This window comes from Sinocyclocheilus anshuiensis, unplaced genomic scaffold, assembly GCF_001515605.1.
Source record: "Sinocyclocheilus anshuiensis isolate Anshui unplaced genomic scaffold, SAMN03320099.WGS_v1.1 scaffold343, whole genome shotgun sequence".
NCBI lineage: Eukaryota > Metazoa > Chordata > Actinopteri > Cypriniformes > Cyprinidae > Sinocyclocheilus > Sinocyclocheilus anshuiensis.
In genome coordinates, this window is record NW_015549598.1 from 1,672,808 (window position 1) to 1,698,216 (window position 25,409).

At 33.9% G+C, this 25,409-nt stretch overlaps 1 long non-coding RNA gene and 1 pseudogene across 1 annotated transcript; one reads left to right on the plus strand and one right to left on the minus strand.

Annotated features, from left to right (window-relative positions):
• Positions 1-7,421: 7,421 nt before the first annotated feature.
• Positions 7,422-25,409, plus strand: part of LOC107658545 (electrogenic sodium bicarbonate cotransporter 4-like) — a 27,263-nt pseudogene continuing 9,275 nt past the window's right edge.
• Positions 15,163-15,736, minus strand: LOC107658632 (uncharacterized). The gene is made up of 3 exons (XR_001630807.1): positions 15,695-15,736; positions 15,499-15,537; positions 15,163-15,339 (listed from the first exon to the last, which is right to left on the minus strand). It is a non-coding gene; the product is annotated as an uncharacterized LOC107658632 (long non-coding RNA).

Consider the following 25,409-nt stretch of genomic DNA (forward strand, 5'->3'; position numbering starts at 1 on the left):
CCTTTCCGGACAATGTAGCTGGAAGCTCAAGAGCTTCACTTCTGTCGTTTTGTGTGATGCAGGTACTTACTCCGGCAATCTGTGCTTATCTTTCATTTCACATGCACAGCCACTGGTGAAAATGCCCATGTCTGCAGTTTTTGAGCATCTATTTCTACCTGCGATCCTAAATATATATATATATATATATATATATATATATATATATATAGAAAGTGTGTATTTTCTGAACCTCTAGTTTAGTGCCACCCAGTGGAATTGCAAAAACAAAAAAAAAATTTAATTGTTTTCAAACAGGTTTCCAGAACATTTCTGCCATTGATCAACCAATAAATACTTTATTTATAGTCTTATGCTTATTATTGTCTCTGTATATCAAACTAGGATAGGAGAACGTATTTTAACATGGTAAAAAAATGACACACTTTAGCTGTAAGATTAAATGGGTCTTTTGATGCTCTAAAAAACATTCAGAATTGTAAAGGCCCGTTCACACCAAGCACGATAACTATAAAGATAACGATAAAGATATAGTTCTAAAAATCGTTCTCAATATTAAAGAATAGCAGAGTCCACACCACAACTGTAACGATAAAGACAGAGAAACGATATCATTGGAATCACTTTCAAAACGATTTTTCTCCAGCTGATGAACGATAAAACACTGACAGCCAATCAGAATCCATCCTGCTGTAACGAGCTCGAGAATTTAAAGCGGCAGACGCGCGTGCGCTTAGAATAAACGGAGATATCGTTTGCTGGTGTGGACGCTAATATCGTTATCTTTATAGTTATCTTTATAGTTATTGTTCTTGGTGTGAATGGGGCTTTAATGTGTAGATCTATCGTCGTGTTTCCCATGTTTTCCCATGAATCACAGAGGCGTTCCCCCATGGATCAATGACACTGTCAGGCCTGATTATCGGTTTGTCCTGGAGTTGTTCTCCATTTGGTGTGAAGCACACTGATCATTACACACTGTTAATTACTGTATTACATGCTGTCTTACATTACTTGGGTGGCCAACAGTATGATTGTGTAATTAGCTTGGCATTATATTACTGTCAGCATTGTATTCGTTTCACGCAACAGTGAAGTTTAAATAGATTATTATCGGTAATGAAAAAATAAAACAAAAATATTACTTGTAAAACTTGTAAACATGTAAAGCAAAATTAGAAATGTTGCCTTGGCATGTAACTGAAATAAGTTTAAGCATTCAAATTACTAACCGGAAATAACTAAAACTGAAATAAAAATTAATGTAATTAACCACTAGTATTTAAAAGAAAAAAATGGTGAAAGCCAATTGTTAAAAATTAAACTAAAATTAAAATGAAATTTGAAAATACTGGTTTATATGAAACACAAGCATAAAAAATGATTCTGTGTAAATTGTTAATTCAATTCATTCCCAGTGACTTTCCCGGTTTTGGCAGTTTCCAAAGAAGCATTGAAAAAAAACATTTTTGGGGGGTTAATTGTCAAGATTTGGACAAAGTTTTGTTAAAGCTGAAGTGTGTAACTGAATCAAGTGATTCATTGAAAAATGATGAATTATTCATGAATCAAATATAGTTGCTCCTCTCATGAATGCAGGAAGGAGAATTCAGGCGGATGTCAAGATTTCCATTGAATATGAGATCAGTTTCAGGCTGTTCCTCATACAAATATCAAATAGCTTCAAAAGACTTGGAGTAAAGCAACCAATGCTGTAAATTTGGAGCGAGACTATCTGTTTACATTTTTACAAAGTCTTCAGTTTAATTTGAGTTATTTATGGACTTTTTCACTGTTATTGGAAAAAGATTGAGGAATGAGGGCTGGATTTTAACCTGTGAGATGTGTGTTGCGAGCAGTGCTATTTTGTTATTGTATTATTACAGTATTACTATTTTGAATTAAGTTGAATTTGCTTTTATTTTCATATTTTCTGTTTTCATTTTCATTTTAGTGGTTCAGTTTAAATCTAAGTTATTGGCCAAAGCAACATTTCTAATTTTCGTATTATTTTTTTTATCTAATATTCATATTTTATTTTACTTCAGCTTTATTTCAGTTAACAAATGTGATTTTTTTAGTTCTAGTGGTTGTGAGCACTATGCTACGGCTGCTGCTTCTGAATGTATGAATCGATCGATTATGTGACAGTGTGTGATTAAGAGAGCCGTGTGTGTGCGTGCGTAGTGAAAATCCTCCCATGATTATGCCGATGCATTGGGTTTTCCTTTCCCGCCAGCGACAGAGACATTGATCTAATGAAGCTGCAGGTCCACGTGCCACATCGCGCGGGGTTCTTTCAGGTCCTCTTACGGTCACTGACGCTGAGACACTGAGACGTATCCTGTGACCATGCTGGAGGCATTCAAACCACTGCCAGTTATAACTACCAAAAACAAATAACTGATGAGCACTAATTAGATGTGTGTAGGTGATTTAATCTGCAAAGTGCTTTTCTAACTTCAGTTAGGCTAAAATAAATATATGCAAAGCCTCCAAAATGTTAATAGATATCACCATGCTTCCCCAGCTGAATAATCACAGTGCATTAATACATTTCTTCTGTATTACAAGTTTTCTGAAATGTTATTTTTAAATATGCAAATTTGGCATTATCTAATTAAATATGCATGAATTTGCCTACATTTCTAGAACAGAAATCTGAACCTTGGATAAAGCTGGGTTCAAGTTTCTTTATTTAGTTTGTTGACATTTTTGCATAGGGAATTTTGGATTCTCTTTTTATCACTCCATAAATCATAAAATATCATGTTTTTAGAAAAAAAAAATCTTATATAGGCTAAATTAGATTAATTTAGGGATGCCACAATTCTCAATATGATATTGAATCATTCGGTTTGGCATCCACGTTTCAATACGCACTTGTGAAATGCGTTTTTTTTTCTTTCAGTTTTGCGGTAAAATTAATTCTGTGCGTTTTATTTCTATCCGACTTTGCAGTTTGTTTGTGCCCGTGAGTTCACGTGCTGAGATGAGGAAACTCCACACTTATAACGTGCATTTGAAACGTCTTCCCTTGTAATGACTTGTAATGAGAAGCGTTTCTAATCTTGTCGATTAGCAGTGAATTATAAATATTCGTAATTATTATGAAAATACCTGAGATGGCTTGAAGAACACAGATAACCCATATATTTTCACAGTCCAGTGTTTACTCTCTTCATGTTTCATCATTCAAAATGTTTTCTTTTTATTCTTTTATTCTATTTATTTTATTATTTTATTTTGAATCGTTTTATTCAGTTACAGCGATAGCTGGATGCCTTTGTCCACATTAGGGATTTCCTGGAATGGCATAAGTTCTATTATTTCTGTGATGCATATGTGGATTTTCTCCACATGTCTTTCTCCAGTGTACAGAAGTGTGCAGGAGTTTTTTTGTTGTTAATTTGCTGTAAAAATCGCTTTTTAAATCGCAAAAAACACTCTGATGTGCCAAGCCATCGAAATCGAACCAAACCGAAAACCGTGGTAAAAAAAAAAAAAAAAAAAAAAAAAAAAAAAAAAAACGAGGTATGTAGTGAATCGTGGGCTATATGTTGAACGTCACCTGACCAAACCCGGAAAATAGGTCTCATCGCTTCCACTTGTCGCAGAACGTGTTAACAGCCGTAATAAATAATAGCGATATCTATGGATTTTTAAGATAATCAGTTAAACTAGCTAGCTGTTTTTATTGTTGATGTTTTATTTCATTTTTATATCTAAATGTTAGTGAAAAGAATAAAATTTTAAAACTTTTAGATATCAGTCCGCACATGTGATGGACATTGGTTATGATACTCTTTGAAGGCATCTTTAGTAAAACTGCTTCATATTTAACAAAGCATATGCCAAACGTTTGAATCGGAAGCGACGAGACCTATTTAACAGAATACAGAAGTCTGTTGCACTTAATCTCTATTGTAGCATCCCTAGATGAATTATATATGAAGAAACCCCTCTGTAAAACCCTTCAGAATATAGATAGAAATAAAACTGTAAAGTTTGTTGTATGTGCTGCTGAAGTGGAGATTTCAGTCTCAGTGCAGGAGAAAAAACTCATTTTGAGAAAACGGCCTTTAAAGATATGAATTGTAATTTAAATCTACGGACACAAATAGATAAAGTGTAAAAAATAAAAATAAACACTTAAATGTATCTTTTAGATGTTTTCTTTCCACTAGTCTGAAAGATGAAACGTTAAGGATGCAAAATATGCCAAAATCTCAAGATTGAAGCAGTGTTTTTGCCTGTAGCGTCTTGCCTTAATAATAGTCTTTTATTCTGCCTTTTTCCTGTCAGGATGGACCATGACTGGCATGGCAGCAAGAGAAGTGGTCACCGCAGCAGACACAATGAGGATGAGGATGGTGAGAGGATCTTGGCAGATGTACCTGACCTACAAATCACTTTTTGATAAAGAAACTGGAGAGTATAAAATGTCACACCACCATGGACTCTGTTTGTGTTTTGCTCTGTGTCCCGGTCCTTGTTAGTTGTCATGGTTACTCATTGATTATGTCCAGGTTTGTCTCGTTATCGTCACTACTTCTGTTCTGTTTTCCTTGTGTGTTCATTGTCGGGTCTCGTCTCTGTGTAGATGTTTATGGATTGCCTGTACGTCTGCTGGATTTACCCTCTGTGGATTATTAAAGACTGTTTATTGATCGCCTTAGTGCTTGTTTACACAGCTAGTCGTGACACAAAAAGGTTAATAATAGGCTAAAAATAATTTCATTATTTACTATTGGAATGTTTTTCCACGTACACTTATGTTAATAATATTTTAAAAAATGTTATTTATTTTTTTCCAATGTTAATATATCACAGAAACACATATATAAACATGTATATATAACACATATTACGTGTAAATAAAAATTAATGTATAAAATACTGTAAATATATTTTTTAATCAGGGTTATTATAGTTGACTACAACTAATATCAACAAAAATGTCATTACTGGAAATAAAATCAACTTTAGCGGAAATAAAATAAAATATATCTATAAACTAATGCTGTCAAACGATTAATCGCATCCAAAATAAAAGTTTTTGTTTACATAATATATGTATGTATACTGTGTATATTTATTATGTTTTGGATGCGATTAATCGCGATTAATCGATTGACAGCACTACTATAAACATATTTTATTTCAGCAACATTTCTCATTTTTGTTTAGTTAACTTGATGTGCTAAAATAGTTAAAAGTTAAATAAAATAATAAAAACTATATAGATATATTTAACAAATAAAAATAAAAAACTATAATGGTATCTCAATTATATTAAAATAACACGGATTGAAATACAATTGCTTATCTAAACTTTAATAAAAAATTTATAAAAAACAAGAAACTGGAAAGGAATCATACTGGAGTGTGAATTATGCCATAAACGCTATAAAATAGAAACTCACCTATTTTTTATTCTTTGGTTTTAGAGTCCGTCTATATTGGCGTTCCAGTGCCACGGGAATACAGAAGGAAGCGCAGACATCACAGACACATGTCACGGCATTCCCACGATCGGGACAGCCGGGAGAGGCACCATAACCGCCATGAACACCAAAATCAAGAGGAACCATGTGACCCAGATGAAGGAGAGCAGGATTCAAACGAGCTCTCTGACATCAACTCCACCAGTGAGCTTCCCTTAACCTGTTATTATTATGCTGACGTAACAAAAAAGTTCTGCTAAATAGATTAGTTACAAAATACAGTTCAGTGTTATTTAGTATCATTGAGATTCTGTTGGTTATTTTTTAACCCTTGTGTTGTACTGAACATCCTATTTTGTTGTTCTCATTTAAATGACTAACTTTTTGAAAAGTTGCTTGTAAATCTCTTATTATGCTATATGTGACCCTGGACCACAAAACCAGTCATAAGGGTCAGATTTATACATCATCTGAAAGCTGAATAAATAAGCTTTCCATTGATGTATGGTTTGTCCTTTGGATAGGACAATATTTGGCCGAGATACAACTATTTGAAAATCTGAAATCTAAGGGTGCAAAAAAAATCAAAATACTGAGAAAATCGCCTTTAATGTTGTCCAAATGAAGTTCTTAGCAATGCATATTACTAATCAAAAATTAAGTTTTAATATATTTACAGTAGGAAATTTAGAAAATAGCTTCATGGAATATGATCTTTACTTAATATCCTAATGATTTTTGGCATAAAAGAAAAATCGATCATTTTGACCCATACAATGTATTTTTGGCTATTGCTACAAATATACCCCAGCGACTTAAGGCTGGTTTTGTGGTCCAGGGTCACATATAATCACGAAATCTTGAATCCAATCTTTTTGTCAACTTCTTTTCTTTCAAGTAGCACAGGTTTTGTATTTCTCTCATTGATAGAAGTTTATGCATCTTTGGAGTGATGATTTTGGTAATGTTCACTCAATAACTGAGGTGCCTACAATCAGTTCCAAAAAGAAATACAAAACCTGTGCTAACTGAAAGAAAACAAGCTGATAAAAAGGTTGAATCTGAGATTTGGTAATAAATAATAATATAGCATAAGGAGAGATTTATACGCAATTTTTGTATGAGGGTAATTTTTGACTGGGAACACCACAAGTATCACAAGGAGGGAAAAAATCCCCAAAAAGTACAAAAATTATCAAATTATTTGGGGGGTAAGTTGCTATACTGTGTGAGCAAACTCAGGAAGTTTGTCAAATGCGATAAGAAAGATTAAAAAATGATCAAAACACAAAATGAGGGTTAATATTTTGAATACGTTTTTAACTTTTTTTATTTTATTGTCCGTTTTTATGTACATTTTAGTTCGTTTTAGAAAAAAAATTTTTTTTATTAGTAATTATGATTCATTTTATTTCAGTTTTTGTAAATGAGAAATGTTGCTTTGGCAACTAGCTGAAATTAAAGTTAAGTTTTTATATTTTATTTATTAAAATATTAATTTAATTAACATTTAGCCTATATTTTATATCACGTAACAAACATGTTTTTTTGTGGTTTTAGTTCACTTTAAAAACCCTGATATAGATACTGCTTTAGGTTTGTTAGAAAATAACAAGCATCCTTGAGAATGATTGATCTGAGGTTTCAGACTTAAATTCTGTGAGAGAGTGAGAGAGCGAGAAAGGGAGGGATCAGCAAAGCTGGAGAGGGAGAAAAACACTTGTTGGGCCTTTCATGCGTGTGGCACTTTGCCCTTCTTTAGTTTTCGGGAAAGAGCAACACTGCTGAGAAGAAAAGTTCAAGAACAAGAGGACACGCTCATAGGGAAGGTGCATCTATAATGAGGGACGAGCTCAGTTAACAGGTTCATCACAAAGAGGCGGAAATCAAAAGTAAGTGCGAGTGGACATTTCAGAATTGTATTTGTAGATCTCTTTCTTTCAATGAAACTTTAAACGTTGGACTTTCTGAAGGATGGAGCTGGAACAGCGTAGGGTGACGGGGTCCTTTAGTATTCAGGACTCGATACAGTCATTGGCGTCTAGTCTGGGCTCTCTGAGCACTCAGCTGAGCAGCTGCACAGGTACAGTCACAAACGCCATCATTGTCTTATTTCCTTACTTTTGCTGCCAGTTGTTATTATTAGCTTTGTCCTGAAGAGTTTCTCTCTGGAATTGAGATCCGAGCACATTTGGTTTGGAGTTTGACACTGCGAGATCATGACTTTGCTGAGTCTATTAATCTATTAGCTATTAATTATACGTTTTTTGCTGATCAGCCATCACTGAATTCACAAGGTTGGTTGATGATTGTAAGTTTAAGGACAGTCCAAATATTTTGCACCCTTGTGACATTTGAGCACATTTACCTGCAAAGTTTACTTGTCTGTAATTAATTAAATAAATAAGTATAAATTATTTAAATGGTAAACTACATCAGGATAGCACTTGTTGTACCTCCTTTTTGCAGATTTTCTTTTTCTTTTTTTTTTATTGTATAACAGTATTTTGTCCACTGTTACAGAATTAAAAAATGTATAAAAACACCAAACAAAATGAAACAAAACATTTTTTTAAATAAATGATTGTATAATAGTAATTTGTTTACTGTTATATATTTAAAAAATTAGCAGCAAAAATTCAATCACATTTACCCGTAAAATTCACTTTTCTCTAATGTAAAAAAAACGGTGGTAAAGTGGTAAAGTAAAAAAAATAAGAAATAAAAATAAAAAAAGACTTCCTTTTTTAAAAATAATTTATAATAGTAATTTGTTTACTGTTATTATATTAAGAAAATCTATATAACAACACAAAAACAAAAATATTTGAGAATAATGCCAATTACAGACAAATTCAGAAGTAAAATATTTGCATTACAATAACAAGAATTTGAGGGGAAATTTTCTTAAATGACATAATAACGTCGCCGTGCAAAAAAATTAATGGTCCTAAAATAGGCCTTTTTTTAAACAAAATATAATGTATTCTTCTTATTTACTTTTTTCTTTAATATGCAATATGAGCCACACATCAAGTTTAATGCGATTCACTCGTTGCCATGTCCATATTGTCATGATTTAAATGCAATGATTAAATTGTGAAAAACATCAAAATCCCCAAGAATGCATTTCAGGAAAGGGATATTCCTGTACGTTTTTTTCTGAAGAAGAAGAAATCAGGATTTAAAAATGAGTCCATCAGTGTTCAGTCTGAAGCGATAACTCACCTTCCTCTCCATTCAGTGCATTTTTGAAGGTCAGCAACTAAAGATATGACTGCATTGTTGATTAATCCTATGGCAATGCATATATCAACAACCACCTTCTAATATGTCGAGACTCCATCAGTTTAATTGATTAATCAAAGTGATTCAAGTGCGTGAGCTATAAATAAGCCGCTGCGTTGTACTCTACTCTGCATTGGCATTCTACAACCACACGTATTTGTGATTGTTACTTCAGGATTAGAAGGATTACATGGAGAAAAACACCCACGTGCTAATAATCCTGAAGAAAAACTGGAGATCGAGAGGAAGGTCACAACAAGATTGTCATGCATGGGCTCACAAACACCGACTTGCACCATTAGTTTTGAATAATTTGCGCTAAACATCAGAGTTAATGTACATGACATTAGATTGTGAACAGGTTTTAGTAGCCCACACTGAAGCTTCTGTAAGTTTACTTTACCTAAAATACAGTGTGGATGAATTTGATTAAAGCACTACAGGTCTGTTGATGTTAGATGTTGATTCTGGCATCGTGCATCAGATTAGAATAAGCCACTGTCACATGGTTATTCTAAATTAATCTACCAAACAAATTCTTTTGAAATGCTTTCAGATATCAGCCTGCTTTACGAAGAGATTTATGCACATTTCAACATTTCAAGATATTTCTCTTCAAAGGAAGATTGTTAAGATATTTAACTTTAAACAATATTGTTGATTTGATTCTGACTTTATATGTCGCGTTATCGGCTGACGCGTGAATCAAGCTGAATTCAGAGCATTCTCAGATCTGAAAGCTCAGGCTTTTGAGATCAGATTCTCGTTTTGATGAGACACATGTTTGGCGAAGAATGATGATGGGATCGTTGAGGGCCTCGGGAGCCGTACATCATAATGGTCCTGCTCTGTCGTATTCAGATTTCATTTCAAGTGGGTCAGCACAGGGTCAATTCAGCCTGAGCCGAAGGCAAAACATAACACCCAGGCTTATACGTCATACAGTCCAATAGGCTTCTGTTTATAATGCGAAGAATCAAACCCGTTTGTTCAATTAGGAGGTGTTGAGCTACAGGCTATTATTATTGACCTCTTTTGCATGGACACGTTTGCATTTTTATTTGCTTACTTTTTCATGCTTAATTGCTTGCAATGTTGCTTGTTGGATAAAAGCATCTGCAGTTTCTTTTCAAAGTTATATGATTTTCCCATTGCAGTTTATACAACAGGTGAAAAAAATTAAGCACCTTTATATTGAAAGAGGGACCCAAGTCACACCTAGCAACCACCCTCAGCACCTTAGCAACACCCTGATATCATGCAAACATCTACTAGATTAAAAAGCAAGGATTTATTCAGCAAGGATGCGTTCAACTGATCAGAAAAGTGACAGGAAAGACATTTATAATAAGTTTATTCATTTATATCATTTATATAAAACAATCCTGAAGAATCCTGAAATTGTATCATTTTTTTTTTTTTTTTTTTTTTGACAAAACATTTCATTTTACAAAAATTAACAATTTATTTTAATTCTTATTTCATTTCAAATAGTTGTCAAGGCAACATTTCTCATTTTTATTTAGTTTAACTTGATACTAAATCAACTAAAACTGAAATAAATAATAAAAAACTATATAGACATTAAAAAAACAAGATATAAAACTATACAAATTAGAAAAGCATAAAACTAAAATCATAATGAAAATTGCCAATATAAAATATGAATAAAAACTTTTATAATATCTTAGGGTGTATCCACACCTGTCTTGTTTGGTTCGATTGAATCAAACTCAAGTTCGTTCTTTGGTGCGGATCACACGGGCAGGAGTGAATACAGCAATCGCACTCGGGTGCACACCAAACAACCGTACCGAGACCCAGCTGAAGAGGTGGTCTCAGTCCACTTCCAAACGAACTCTGGTATGGTTGAATGGATGAACCAATGAATGGATGACCTTAAGCACACGTGTGGTTTTGTTTACAGTTTCTGGTTCACTTGCAAAAAGGGCAGTGTGAAAGCGAACCGCACCAAACAAAAAAAATCTAAATTGTATTTGGTCCAGACAAAAGCAAGCGAACTAGCGGACTTTCCTGGTGTGAATACACCCTTAATGATACTAAAATAACACTGCAGCCTTGATGAGCATAACAGACTTCTTTCAAAAACACCAACATATCTTACCAACCCAAAACTTTATAGTAGTTTACATATTAGATAACAAGGTCTCTTTTGATTTGGAGTAAGCAAGTATCTAGCAATGCCCTAGCAACCACACAGAACAGCCTAGCAACTGCATAGCAAGAGGTTAAGAACCATCCACATCAACCTAAACTTCTGACATCAAGTTTATACATTGAAAAATCATAGCATAGTAGAGAGAATACATGAAGTGATGTGGACAATGAGGGAGAGGTCAAATCAGGAACGGTTGCAAGCAAGATTCAAACTTCCCTCACCCACAAGACTCGATGTATTGTCATGTAAACTAACTTCTGATGCTTGTTTTGCTTAGCTGCATTGCTCACATACTATGTATATATATACTACAAATATTACTCTTGCATTTTAAGGTAAATGTATGTCTTTGTAGTATCTTAAGTGTGTGTGTGTGTGTGTGTGTGTGTGTGTGTGTGTGTGCTGCACTCTTGCCTTCATTTTTAAAATGTTCAAATAGAAAATTGTAATAATATTCCACAATATTGCTGTTTTTATTTTTTAATCAAATAAATGCAGTGTTGGTGAGCAGAAGAGACTTTTAAAATGTAAAAGTCTAAAACCTTAAAAAAAAAAAAAAAATGTCAAAACTCTTACAAAGCTCAAACTTTTGAAAAGTACTTTATATCGGCTAATTTGATTATGCTTCTAGCTACTAATAAGAGTGCAGTGCTTCCAGCTCTGTTTAACATCTTTTACTAAATTTAAATATATTCCTCAGAATTCCACACAGTTTCCATCCGAACTAGCACACATGATGCAAAGAAAGAAAGTGTACAGATTCGAAAATGATAGCATGCAGTAGTCGAAATTATGTTGCTCTTTTAAAGCTGAAGATATTTAATAGGGTTTTGAGATATGTTTAATGAAAGTAATAACTTTGTTTCACATGTTTCTCATACAATTTCTGAGAGGAAATAAAAACAGAAACAAATGAGACTTACTTCACATACAGTAAGACCATAGATCTATGCTGTTAATATAGAAGGCAGTGTGAATCATGTTAGAAAATCTGAGCACAGTTTGAGATATTTTTGAGGGGAAAAAAATAGTCTTTTCCTCAGGAGAAACATCTGAGAAGCAGGAGCCATCCATATGCTCCATATATTCTCATTGCTGTCTAGGAAAAACAGCTGAGACCTAATGTGTGCTTTTTTATTTCCAATGAGTTTTTCCTGTTTTATTTAAAAATGTGTTTTTCTGCCTTTCACAGATGACATCATTGAAAAGCAGGTGCAGGAGGGTCTTATAGCTCCAGAGATCCGTGAGAAGATCAGTTTTGTCCTCTTGCGGAAACACCGACACCAGACCAAGAAGCCGATCCACCGTTCATTGGCGGACATTGGAAAATCCAGCCCCTCGAGTGAGTGTCCGCTATCTTACCTGTCCCACAGTCAGTGGTATTCCCAGAATTCCCTGTCTTTTCTCTGACACTTGTCTTTTCAAATAATTTCTTATGAACTTCTTTTTCTTAAGTTTCCACTTTGCTCTTTTGCCTGTCCTGCCATCTTGATCATGTCGTTCTCTGTGTCTGATCTCGGGTCTGCATCAGACCGCAGTCCGAGCCCGAGTCCTCGCTCTGGGTCGGGTTTCCATCGCTCCACTGAGGACCTGCGAGCTCGTCAGAGCGGCGGCCTCAGCAAACTGCGTGAGTCTGGCCTTCTGTGTCTTCCCCCTTCCATAGATTTATCTACAACTACTTCCGGATCTCTGGAATTTCTAATAAGCCTCTCAGGTTTTGTCGCTTTAAATCACCAACTCTCATTAAAAATGCTAATTGCTATCAGTGTGAACACCCTTTAACCTCACATAGCATCATCCACACACTAACTGCTTGTAGTTGCACAAGAAGGTGAACAACATTTCTGCAAGTATGCAGCAGTGCGTTCCTGCCATTGTTCTGAGGATTAGAGATTATTAGAAAGGTCTTGACTTTGGTTTTCCATTCTTGTTTGTTATGATTTGTTTCTGTACTCTGGGTACTTTAGGCCAGAAAAACAACATTGTTTTTTCTTGTCTCTAAAGAAAAGTTACTAAAACGAATGTGTCTTTCTTTCTTTTTTTAAGTATACTAATGCAATATGTTTTTTTGCAGTACCTTTTAAAAAACATGATTGCATAAAATATGGACTTTCCAAAACTTCTCAAGCAAATGTGACATTTAGAAGTTTAAGATGTGTGGCACATGAATTTTGTAATCATAAAATCACATGGTATATATCAAATTAACACGGCATTACCATCTGAATCTGATGCATAATGATATATTTGGCTTTGCCTTTGACAGTGAAATCACATCAACACAGAAATTACATCAATAATCTATTTAATTTCGTGTTATTTTAGTATTATTTATATTATATTTTATTTTTATATTTTCCATTTTTATTTCAATTTTAGTTTTAGTAATTGAGTATATTTCTATTTAGATTTAATTTATTTTCATTTCCATTTTCGTTTTAGTAATTGTAGTACTTCTGATTTAAGTTATTTTACGTTATTTAGTTTTAAGTATTTTTTTTACCATCTACTTTATATTTTGTTGTTTTTCGCCTTTATTTCTATTGATTTACTAGTGTTAGTTTTAGTTAACAATAACAAAACTGATTAAATTGATAATCAAAGTGTTTCATCTGTGCTTTTCAGATCCTTCTCAGTGCCGCAGTATGAATGATATTTGCGTCACACCCAGCACCGACCAGGTACGGCATTTTATCATTAGTATTCCAGGACCATTGCTGTTTTTTCACGTGAACATATTGAAATACACTGAAAATGTATTTATTGATTAGCAAAGAGTAAACAGGATGATTTTAGAAACAAAAGCACTGCATCAGGGGTCTTGTTTATGTGCGTTATGTGGCAAATTTATGCAGGGTAATATTCCATATAAGTCACTCAAATGCCGCCAGCAGTTGTTTGACTTTTTGTAATGTTTTCTTCATTTTAATGTGGTGCAATAATGAAAAGCAAAATATGAAATACACAGTAAAGCACTTAGTTTTGCCAAAGTATTTTGAGGCCATTGCAGGGCTTTAGTGTTTGTGCAAGAAGGGTTGCTGGTGCCGCTGCTCTCGGCTTGCTAGACTTCAAAGTGAGCCAATTCTGAGTCCACTTTAATGAGTTTTTTTCTGCTTAAAATGACACCCATGACTCACTTTCATGTGTTCACTGCCCTCGACAGGCTTCATTTATGCCTTACAGGAGCATGTGTCAAAGTGGCAATATCAAGTGGCATTTGTTTTCAAAAAAAGACAGCACAAGCACATTTTTCATGCTAATCAGTTTGAGTTATGTTAGCTATGAGGAATTGACTCCATGCATCCACTAAAAATCAGGTGCTCCAGGTAGTTAAGTTATTGCAAGAATGTGAAATTAGTTCTGAGAAAAGCTGAGAAAAAGAGAGAATGGTTGCTGGTGCCGCTGCTCTCGGCTTGCTAGACTTCAAAGTGAGTCCACTTTAATGATTTTTTTTCTGCTTAAAATGACACCCATGACTCACTTTCATGTGTTCACTGCCCTCGACAGGCTTCATTTATGCCTTACAGGAGCATGTGTCAAAGTGGCAATATCAAGTGGCATTTGTTTTCAAAAAAAGACAGCACAAGCACATTTTTCATGCTAATCAGTTTGAGTTATGTTAGCTATGAGGAATTGACTCCATGCATCCACTAAAAATCAGGTGCTCCAGGTAGTTAAGTTATTGCAAGAATGTGAAATTAGTTCTGAGAAAAGCTGAGAAAAAGAGAGAATTTCCACTTTTAAGTGAGACTTAAGTGTCCAAATGTCAGTTTTGATGTACATATATATACACCGTAACAGCAGCAAATGATCTGACAAGAGGAAAAACAGGGTCGGGACATGAGAAAAGAGCTTGTTTATTCATTGCAGAAAGTGAATTGACTCTGAAAGTGGCATTAAACGATTAAAAGCTGATTTTGACCATAAGCACAGACCATTCCATATGCACGTGTTCTTTGAGGCCACCGTTGCCAAGCGGCTGTTTTCATTGGATCACGTGGGTGCGTTTGCATGCTCTGTCTTCCTGCTGTGATTGCATAGCTTTATTGATCTGCCATTGGAAAAAATGAGGCGCTTCCCATTTCCATCACATGCAGGCACATCAGACGTTGAATATGGAGCTCATATTGATACATTGTAAATTCCAATTAGTAAACCTTACTTAAAAAAAGCATGCAAACCGATTGCCTTGAAAAAAAAGTAAAGTGAAATTGTTGAACTAGGTATATAATCAACATTAATCTTTATAAAAGTATCTCAGTAATTTACCAGCAAATACACAGGAAATGTTCCCAAAATTATGTGCTTCTTTAAGGTGTAGCTATGAGAACTTACAAAGCGGGTTAGTTGTAGAAGTATCTGGGGTGATCATGAAGTAAAACAGGTCGGCCTCAGATGGCTGTGCACTGCTGTCAAATCTGGGTTCTAGAAGTAAAAAGAGAAAAACAAGTTTAAGACATTCAAAAATTACAGTACAAATATGTTTGTCAAAGTGTCAATAAAGAAGTCAATGACATGGTTTATTTTAAATATTATTATTAAATATAATAAAAAATATTGAAAACATTTAAGGTAGCAACATACATTTTTAGGGGTTGTAGGGTGTGAAGTGTTTTCTTAGATCTGTGAAAAAAATAAAAGAAATACAGTGGTTACATGTATAATTCATCCACAATAAATTATTTGAAATATAATTTAATATTGCAAATAAAGTGTAGCACATGATTGAGTCAAAAACTGCTCTACTGCTGTATAAGAGATTCAAAATGAAATACCTTACCTTCAGTGTACTGAGGCGGAAACAGTACGGTGTTCACGAGACTGCTGGTCAGAGAAGACAGCTGCCACAAGCACTTGTCCTAAATATGACAAATAATTCTTCCGTTAAAGGCAAGTTCCACTATTGTTGTGAATTACTAATTATATCTAAGTAAGGTAAACTATTGGATTTTACAGTGTACTGGTATCATGAATGAGGCTGTTGTGTGAACTCTTTCCAACATGGAAATTTCATGACCTACGCATCTCAGCACTTCAGACCATGTGGACTAATTAAACCCACTCATCCGTGACCCCTAACTGGATTGTTATTCCACCCACCAGCTGAAGAATAAGTTCATGAAGAAGATCCCCAGAGATGCCGAGGCGTCTAATGTGCTGATTGGAGAGGTGGATTTTCTGGACAAGCCGTTTGTGGCCTTCGTACGTCTGGCTCAAGCCGCAACGCTAGGAGGCCTTACTGAAGTCCCTGTGCCAACAAGGTGATCATCCCAAAACAGTCTGTATAAGTTTATTGGCTGTTTAAATAGCTAATAGCCTTTAGTTTCACAACACAGTCTGGCAAAACAACACTTGTACCACAGGTAAAGCAAAAAAAACAATAAATTCCAGACATTTCAGTCACAGAGACCCCCAGCAAATTATGATTGTACATTAAAAGAAAATAATAATAATGGTTACACTGTATTACAATAGTCCACTTTAGACATTGTACTAACTCTAAGTAACTATTTTTATATTTTTTATTCATTTTACAGAAAGTGAAAGAATAAATTTTAAATGTGTATTTGCTTTACGTTTTAATGAAAGACTATGTGGGTTTTCCAGGTTTCTCTTTGTGCTGCTCGGTCCCAATGGCAAAACCAAATCCTACAATGAGATCGGTCGCGCCATGGCTACACTCATGGTTGACGATGTAAGAGAAAATCTCAGCAATTCTGAACCCCGAAATTAAGTATCATCACAGTATTTTTTTAGCAAATCTGTCTGTATCTGCCACCATATTTAGCTGTTCAGCGACGTGGCCTATAAAGCCAGAGATCGTGAGGACTTGATTGCTGGGATTGATGAGTTTTTGGATGAGGTGATCGTTCTTCCTCCTGGAGAATGGGACCCCAAGATCCGCATCGAACCCCCGAAGAAACTGCCTTCAGCAGAGATGAGGTATTAAATCACGAATCTACACTACCATTCAAAAGATTGGGGTCAGTACATTTTTGAAAAGAAATTGATATTTTTAATTCATCAAGAATGCATTAAATTGATCAAACGTGACATTAAAGGCATTTATAATGTTAGAAAAGATTTAATAAATAATAACGCTGTTCTTCTGAACTTTCTATTCATCAAAGAATCCTTAAACATGTTTGATGGCTTCCACAAAAATATGAAGCAGCAGCACAACTTTTTTCAGCATAATAATCAGAAATGTTTCTTAATCAGCATATTAGAATGATCATTAAAACGTCTAAACAGCCCAAAACGTTTGAACTTTACTGTATATTGTCAACATAATAGAAATATTATGTTTATACGCTGCATTGTTAAAAATATAGAGTGAAAGATATTTTGTAATCTAAAATATGTACTTCATGTGGTAGAATCTAAATTAACTGGCTTTATTCAAGTAAAAAATATTATTTAGTATTGATTCGGTCATATTAAATATTACCTTATAAAACGGATAGTTCCGGTCCTTGATTCTGATTGGTTGAGCCGCGTCCGAAGCTGTTGTAAATTACTCTACAAACATACACCTTTGTTTACTTTGTGTGTTGCTTGGCAACCACTTTGTTGCAAAAGATTTAATAAATAATAACGCTGTTCTTCTGAACTTTCTATTCATCAAAGAATCCTTAAACATGTTTGATGGCTTCCACAAAAATATGAAGCAGCAGCACAACTTTTTTCAGCATAATAATCAGAAATGTTTCTTAATCAGCATATTAGAATGATTTCTGAAGGATCATGTGACACTGAAGACTGGAGTAATGATGCTGAAAATTCAGCTTTGCATCACTGGAATAAATAATATTTTCAAACAGTTATTATAAACTGTAATAATATTTACAAATATTAGTATTTTTCATCAAATAAATGCCTTTGTGAGGAAAAGAGACTTCTTTCAAAATCATTAAAACGTCTAAACAGCCCAAAACGTTTGAACTTTACTGTATATTGTCAACATAATAGAAATATTATGTTTATACGCTGCATTGTTAAAAATATAGAGTGAAAGATATTTTGTAATCTAAAATATGTACTTCAGTCCGCTACTGATCCGTGGCTGTTAATGCTTTTTCAGCATTGCAATTCTTTTTTTACACAGTACAGTTATGCAATCTTTCACAGACGTTTAAACACAATAAATATAAGCAACACATTATTCAATGCTTTTTACTTTTGCATTTACTTCTAGATTTATATATTAAGTTGCTCAAGCAAGTGGCAAAACATTTAAATAGAGTGAAAGATATTTTGTAATCTAAAATATGTACTTCATGTGGTAGAATCTAAATTAACTGGCTTTAATCAAGTAAAAAATATTATTTAGTATTGATTCGGTCATATTAAATATTACCTTATAAAACGGATAGTTCCGGTCCTTGATTCTGATTGGTTGAGCCTATTATTTATTACAAGCAATCCTGCGCTTCATAAAGAACTTTGTTTTCCTGCCTCCATGAGTGCCATCTATTATTGCCTTCTTTATCTAAAAGTGCTCTTTCGCTTTAAACCTAGCCAAAAAGCCATATGTGTTGACTGTGAAACACTTTATCGGTAGCCGATCAATCGGAGCACCCCTAATCATTGCACTTTATTTGCTCTGTTTTATTTTGTGAAACCTAACTACGTGTTTGAAATAACTGTTTTATAAAAGCAATAAGCCCCATGAAGCCATGGTTTACAGTGAATTTATAACAGCTAAGGGGGGTTTAAGCTATCGTATGGCTTCAGAAGTAACACAGAATAATACGCACAATCTCGGATTTGGATCGGCCCTCTCTGACCGATACCCGATCCAACAAAAATGGCTTTATTCTCCGCTTCGCGTCGTGCCTAACAAGCTGTTATAAATTCACTGTAAACCACGGCTTCTTGGGGCTTATTGCTTTATTTTAAATTATGTAGCACATAGCACAAGTTACATCTGTTTTTTTTTTTTTTTTGCAGGAAGTCTGTTTTCTCTCTGAATGAGCTGGGGCAGCCGAATGGGAATGCAGGAGGAGGTGCAGCGTCTGCAGAAGGCGAGGACCTGCCGGCTACACATGAACTTGGAGAGGAGCTGAAATTCACTGGCCGGTAGCATCCACTGGACCTGCTCAACTTCTAGTTATAGAAATTACATGACGTCTGAGACTCTTTCTGTTTGTGTAGATTTTGTGGAGGACTGTGGCTGGACATCAAGCGTAAAGTGCCTGGGTTTCTCAGTGACTTCTATGAGGGCTTCCACATCCAGTCCGTCTCTGCGGTGCTCTTCATTTACCTGGGCTGCATCACCAATGCAATCACCTTTGGAGGACTGCTGGGGGACGCAACCGACAACTATCAAGTAATTTATAATACCAATATTTTGTTATATTCAACATGATGCTCAAAACAGCCAAATATGAAGCAGTTAACTGGCCTGGCCAATATACTATTCTATTATTGTTTTATATCATTTCAGAGTAAAAATATTAAAAATTAAGAGAATTATGAGAAATAAAGTTGCAAAATCATATTGTGATATATAAAGTCACAGTTTTTTTCTCTCTCTCTGAGACGGAAACATATGGAAGCCCAATTCTGCCACATCTAAAAAAAAAATCTTACTTTGGAAAGTCATAATAGTCGAAAATATGACATAAGACAAAATTATGAGATAAAAGGACAAAATTATGAGATCAAAACTTTGATTTTTTTATGTCAGAATTGACTTTTTGTTATACTATCAACATTTTATCATAATTATGACTTGGTATGTCATAATTTACACTTCATATCTTAAGTGTGACTTCGTATTTTGTCATTTCGACTTTAGATTATGTCATAATTTCAATATTTTATCATCATTTTGAAGTCGTAATCTTTTTATCTCAATTTTATGACTTGGTATCTTATCATTTTTAGGGATGCGCTGATCCGATATTCATATCGGGTATCGGCTCTGATACTGCCATTTTTTGTTGGATCGGGTATCAGTCAAAGAGGGCCGATCCAAATCCAAGATTGTGCGTATTATTCTGTGTTACTTCTGAAGCCATACGATAGCTTAAAGGGTTTGTGTTCCCATTATTATACTTGATTTGTAAGTAAATGTCTGTGATTTTGCAAAAAGGACTTTATCTTCTTGCCGGAGTTTAATGTTGTTTTGTTACTTGCTACCGGGTGTCTGTGAGAACAAAACACGGGCGTAGAAAAGACTATAGATTGTTTTTAACGTGCACAGTTACTGAAATTTAAAACTGTTAAAAGAAAGGCTCAATAACTGTTGCACAGATATAATACACTACGCATCAATTTCTCTTCCCTTTGTGCTTTGCACTTTTTAATGCAAAGCGCTGCATGCTATGACTCCGTGTTGCTTCAAGCGCATCATTCTGCACACCGGATGCGCATATTGTAAGTGCTTCGTGCCGCACTGTATTTGTTTTATCCTATCGAATCTATCATATGTTGTTGCCTTATTAAAAAATATGCTATACATTTAAAAGAAATGTATTTTAATGATTTTTCTAGAATAACTTTTGCTGCCGAATTATCCACTAACCTAGTTTATGATATATTTTTGTCATAGATTATGAATATACATATATTTTTTAATATCTATTGTTTATTTTTCTTTATAATGAAGTAGTCTGTATTTAGTAGATTGTGAAAGAATGATTATCAGTTCCACACACAGAGATATATAAATTCTACATTTATTTAAATGGAGAAAAAAAAAAACTTCACTGGTATCGGATCGGTATCAGTATCGACCAATACTGAACCCTAGGTATCGGAATCGGTATCGGAGGTGAAAAAGGTGGATCGGAGCATCTCTAATAATTTTGACTTTTTATGTCATAATTGTCATAATATGACACAATAATTATGCATTATTAAGAGTTTATTGCTAAGTATGTTTACACACACAAGGAATTAGTTTTGGCGACAGGAACTTCCAGTGCAAAAGAAAGTACAGACGTAGTGCAAACATACATGAGAGTGCAGACATACATAGGAATTGCACAGTAGAGATTAAATATAACACTAATATAAGAAAAACAGAAAATTAAATAATGCAATATAATACAGAACTAGAAATATAGAGAAAAAACATATATAGATATTTTAATAAACCAGGCTTCTTAAAATGTCTTTTACTAAATTTAAATAAAAAAATCATATTTTAAATTAAAGTTTCATAAAATGTATTGAAAAAGCATTTGAAATTTGAAAAGGGTTCCAAATTTCTTTGAAAAGGTCTTTCTGTTCCTTTATTTGCTTTTTCTCTACTTTATCAGTGAGAGTTTTCTATCTGCATGTTCTGTCATTTTTGGATATGTCTCATTGACTTTCAGGGTGTGATGGAAAGCTTTTTGGGCACGGCTTTGGCCGGCGTGGTCTTCTGCCTCTTCGGTGGTCAACCCCTCATCATCCTCAGCTCTACAGGACCGATACTGATCTTTGAAAAGCTGCTGTATGAATTCAGCATGTGAGCAGGACAGCCTGTCATATAGTAAAGTCAAAATGCATGTCATAAATTCATCAAAATAAGTGAGTCATAATCGGTAAGAAATAAGTGAGAATGATTGTCGTCTGTTCAGAAACAATGACATAGACTACATGGAGATCCGGCTCTGGATCGGCCTGCACTCCTGCCTCCAGTGTCTGATCCTGGTGGCCACAGACGCCAGCTACATCATCAAGTACATGACGCGTTTTTAGCATTATGAATAACAATATTTTTTGAGAATAACATTTAAAATAATAATAATAATTTTTACATAATCATCTTCAATTATTACCCCATCAATCGAGACTTCAAGCCAGATTACATCACCAGCTACAGGTGTGAGTGCCAGGCTTCTGATCAAGGTGAGTCTGAACTCTGACCCAACGAGCCTCAACCTCAGGCAGGCTTGGTGGAAGTATTCTGTTCAAGTATGACCCTATTTACTTTCTTAATTTGTATAATTTTACTTTTTTATATATAATACTTTATATTTACTTTATCTTTTTATATCTTGATTCATTATTGATGATGATGATGAGGATAATTTTTACACCTTTTTGTCATAATTTTTGTCTTTGGATGAAAATATCCTTTAATTTTAATCAATATTTATTGTCATACTAATTATATATAATACTTTATATTTACTTTATCTTTTTATATCTTGATTCATCAGTGCATGTTATTCCTATTATTATTAATAGTTATTAATAAATAATAATAATTATTAATAATAATATTAATAATGTAGTTTTATTTTTTCACAGAAGTTAATAATAATAATAATAATAATATATGATGTTTCAAATGATTCAAATGTAATTATTCTTCATAATAAATTATTATAATTATTATTATAAATAATAATAATAATAATATTTTTTTAGCATTATGAATAAAAATATGTTTTGAGAATAACATTTAAAATAATAATAATAATTTTTACATAATATTTTGTCATATTCTTTGTCTTTGGATGAAAATATCCTTTATATTTTAAAATCTTCTGTCATATTAATATTAGTTTTAGTCGACTAAAATGACGATAGTCATTTAATTTTAATCTCCACAGATGACTGCAATATGACACAAAATATTGACTAAATTTAAAGGATATTTTCATCAAAAGTAAAAAATTATGACAAAATGGTGTATAAGTTATTATTATTGATGATGATGATAATTGTTTACACCTTTTTGTCATAATTTTTGTCTTTGAATGAAAATATCCTTTAATTTTAGTCAATATTATTGTCATACTAATTAATTTGAGTTAATTAGTTATTCATTTAGTTTTTAAAAATGCCATTTAATTTTGGTCGACTAAAATTACTACAATTATTTTTTTTACTTTTTTTTTTTTTACGGTTTTATGCATCACATTACACATGTTTTCCATCCTAAAATTTTATGTTGACTTTTTGTTTTGTTTTTTTGGATGACGTATTGGTTTGTTACATCTGACCTCTGCAACTTATGTGTATCATCATATTTGGTTTTGTCGCCCATACTCGATTTGGCTGCTGACTGGACTAAGTAGCATGGAGTATAGGATGTTATTGTATGATAGCTTGTTTTGGGAATGACAGTATTTCTTGTCAATAAACATACAAACACAATTAGTGCTCATTTATCTTCTGTTGTAGTGGCTCTCAACGCTTCTTCTCCATTAGGCCTAGAAAACATCTCTGATTACTCAATGGTGAGCTGCAACTCTCATGTATTTCATAAACCTGTGTTTAACGTCAGTTTTTCTTCCAAGCAAGCATAACTATTACTTTTACAATCCCTTTCTCTTTGTGTTTCTCTCTCTTGTTGTCTTTGTCCACACGTGATCTCACTCCTCCACTCAGTTCAACTTCTCTGCTCTGGACTGGAATCAGCTGAGTAAGAAAGAGTGCTTGAGTTTCGGCGGTTCCCTGGTGGGCAAATCCTGCAAATACGTCCCTGATCTGGCCATGCTGTCTTTCATTTTGTTCTTCGGCACTTACTCCATGACCATCTCGCTCAAGAAGTTCAAGGCCAGCCGTTACTTCCCCACAAAGGTTGGAAAACTGTGTATTTCCTTTGCATGTCAACACACTACCACATGGAGAAGGTATTCCTTATCCCAGTCCATATTGTATATATTGCTGTCCCCCCAACTTCTGGTTGTTCTGCTTGTTTTTTGTTCTTTTTCTCCAAGTGTCGCACCATGTTAGCGGATTTTTCCATAATTGTATCCATCCTGGTCTTCTGCGCTCTGGATTATGTGATGTCCTTGGACACTCCCAAACTGCATGTGCCCACCCAGATAAAGGTCCAGCATGTGTTGTCTTCTCTGTCTTAATGTTTACCTTTTTATACTGGCTATATCTGAATGAAATGTTGCTTTCAAGTCATCATTGTCTATTAGAGAAAAGTGCACATGAATGCCACCAAATGGTTGCATAAAGTGGGGAATTCGGAATTTTCTTTGGTTCATCAGTGCATGTTATTCCAATAATTAAAAAAAATATATTTTATTCAAAAGTAGGTATGGTTAATATTCATATTAATAATATAGTTCTAAATATTTGAGTCAATAATAATAATAACATTTTCTTCCAAATTAATTATTATTCATAATACCACTATTTTCTTTATTATTTTTTAAAATAATAAAAATAAGTATATTAAGAAGTTTTATTATTAGGAATAATAATTACTTTTGAATAAAAAAAAATAATATTGATAATAATCATCATTTTTGTCTTTTGATGAAAATGTCTTTTAAATGATTTAACCATTTTTATTAGGTAACACTATTCTCCCATCGTAACATTTATAATAATAATGCAATAATATTATTTAATCGTATTTGATAATGCATATTATTGTAAAATTTAATATTGTTACATTTTGAATCATAAAATTGTATAGGAAGTGTTTCAAGGACATAAAATACAGAAAATAGATAAAAGTATTACATATTTAAACTAAATACATTAAATTATTATTTTTTTATTTATTACTTAAAATATGAACATGAGACCATACAATATAAAAATTACATTAAAATCACATTGTTTAAAAATCCATCTGAAAACACACACACAAAATGAAAATCACATTACATTTGAAAAATTACATTGTATTTATGATTTCTAAAAGTCATAAAAACTTCTCAGAAAGGCTTGAAGGCATCAAACATGTTACTGCTGCATTTTCAAATCTACCGCCCTTTTGTCTTATAAAGCATCTTCTCTTGTTCTCTAGTTTTCTGCATCTTTATCTTTCTTTTTTCCTCTGTAAATGTGCAGCTTCGGAAGCTCATCAGTGATTTTGCAATCTTCATGTCAATCATGACATTTGTTGGTCTTGATTTGTTTATGGGGCTTAAAACACCTAAACTGATTGTGCCAACCGAATTTAAGGTGCGTTGTGCTACGGATACACACGTATCTTTCTTTACCTCCCGACTGCATCTATTTGAGCTTTTTCTCATGATCATATACTAACATCACATTAATCCACTGTGTTTTACAAAACACAGCATCTGATTTCAGTGACATCTGCTGGTTACTGCTATGCTTTCATCAGTGTCGTTGTGTCTGTGTAGCCGACGCGTCCGGATCGAGGCTGGATCGTTATGCCTTTTGGGAAGAACCCGTGGTGGATGTGCTTGGCCAGTTTTGCACCTGCTCTTCTGGTCACCATCCTCATCTTCATGGATCAGCAGATCACGGCTGTCATTGTCAACCGAAAAGAGAACAAACTAAAGGTTTGAGTGTCACACTCTGCAGCAGCACTCATTCTCACACCCTAGCAACCACCCAAGACACCCTAGCAACGGCATACTGTAGAAATGTGGAAGTGTTGTTCCACAGTGTTGTTAAAGGGATAGTTCACCCAAAAATGAAAATTTGATGTTTGCTTCAGGCGCCAGCTGTTGAGAAGAAAGCGCTCAGGACAGTTTGGACATTGCGGTGAATCAGCAGTGGTGGACGAAGTACACAAATCAAGTACTTGAGTAAAAGTACAGATACGTATA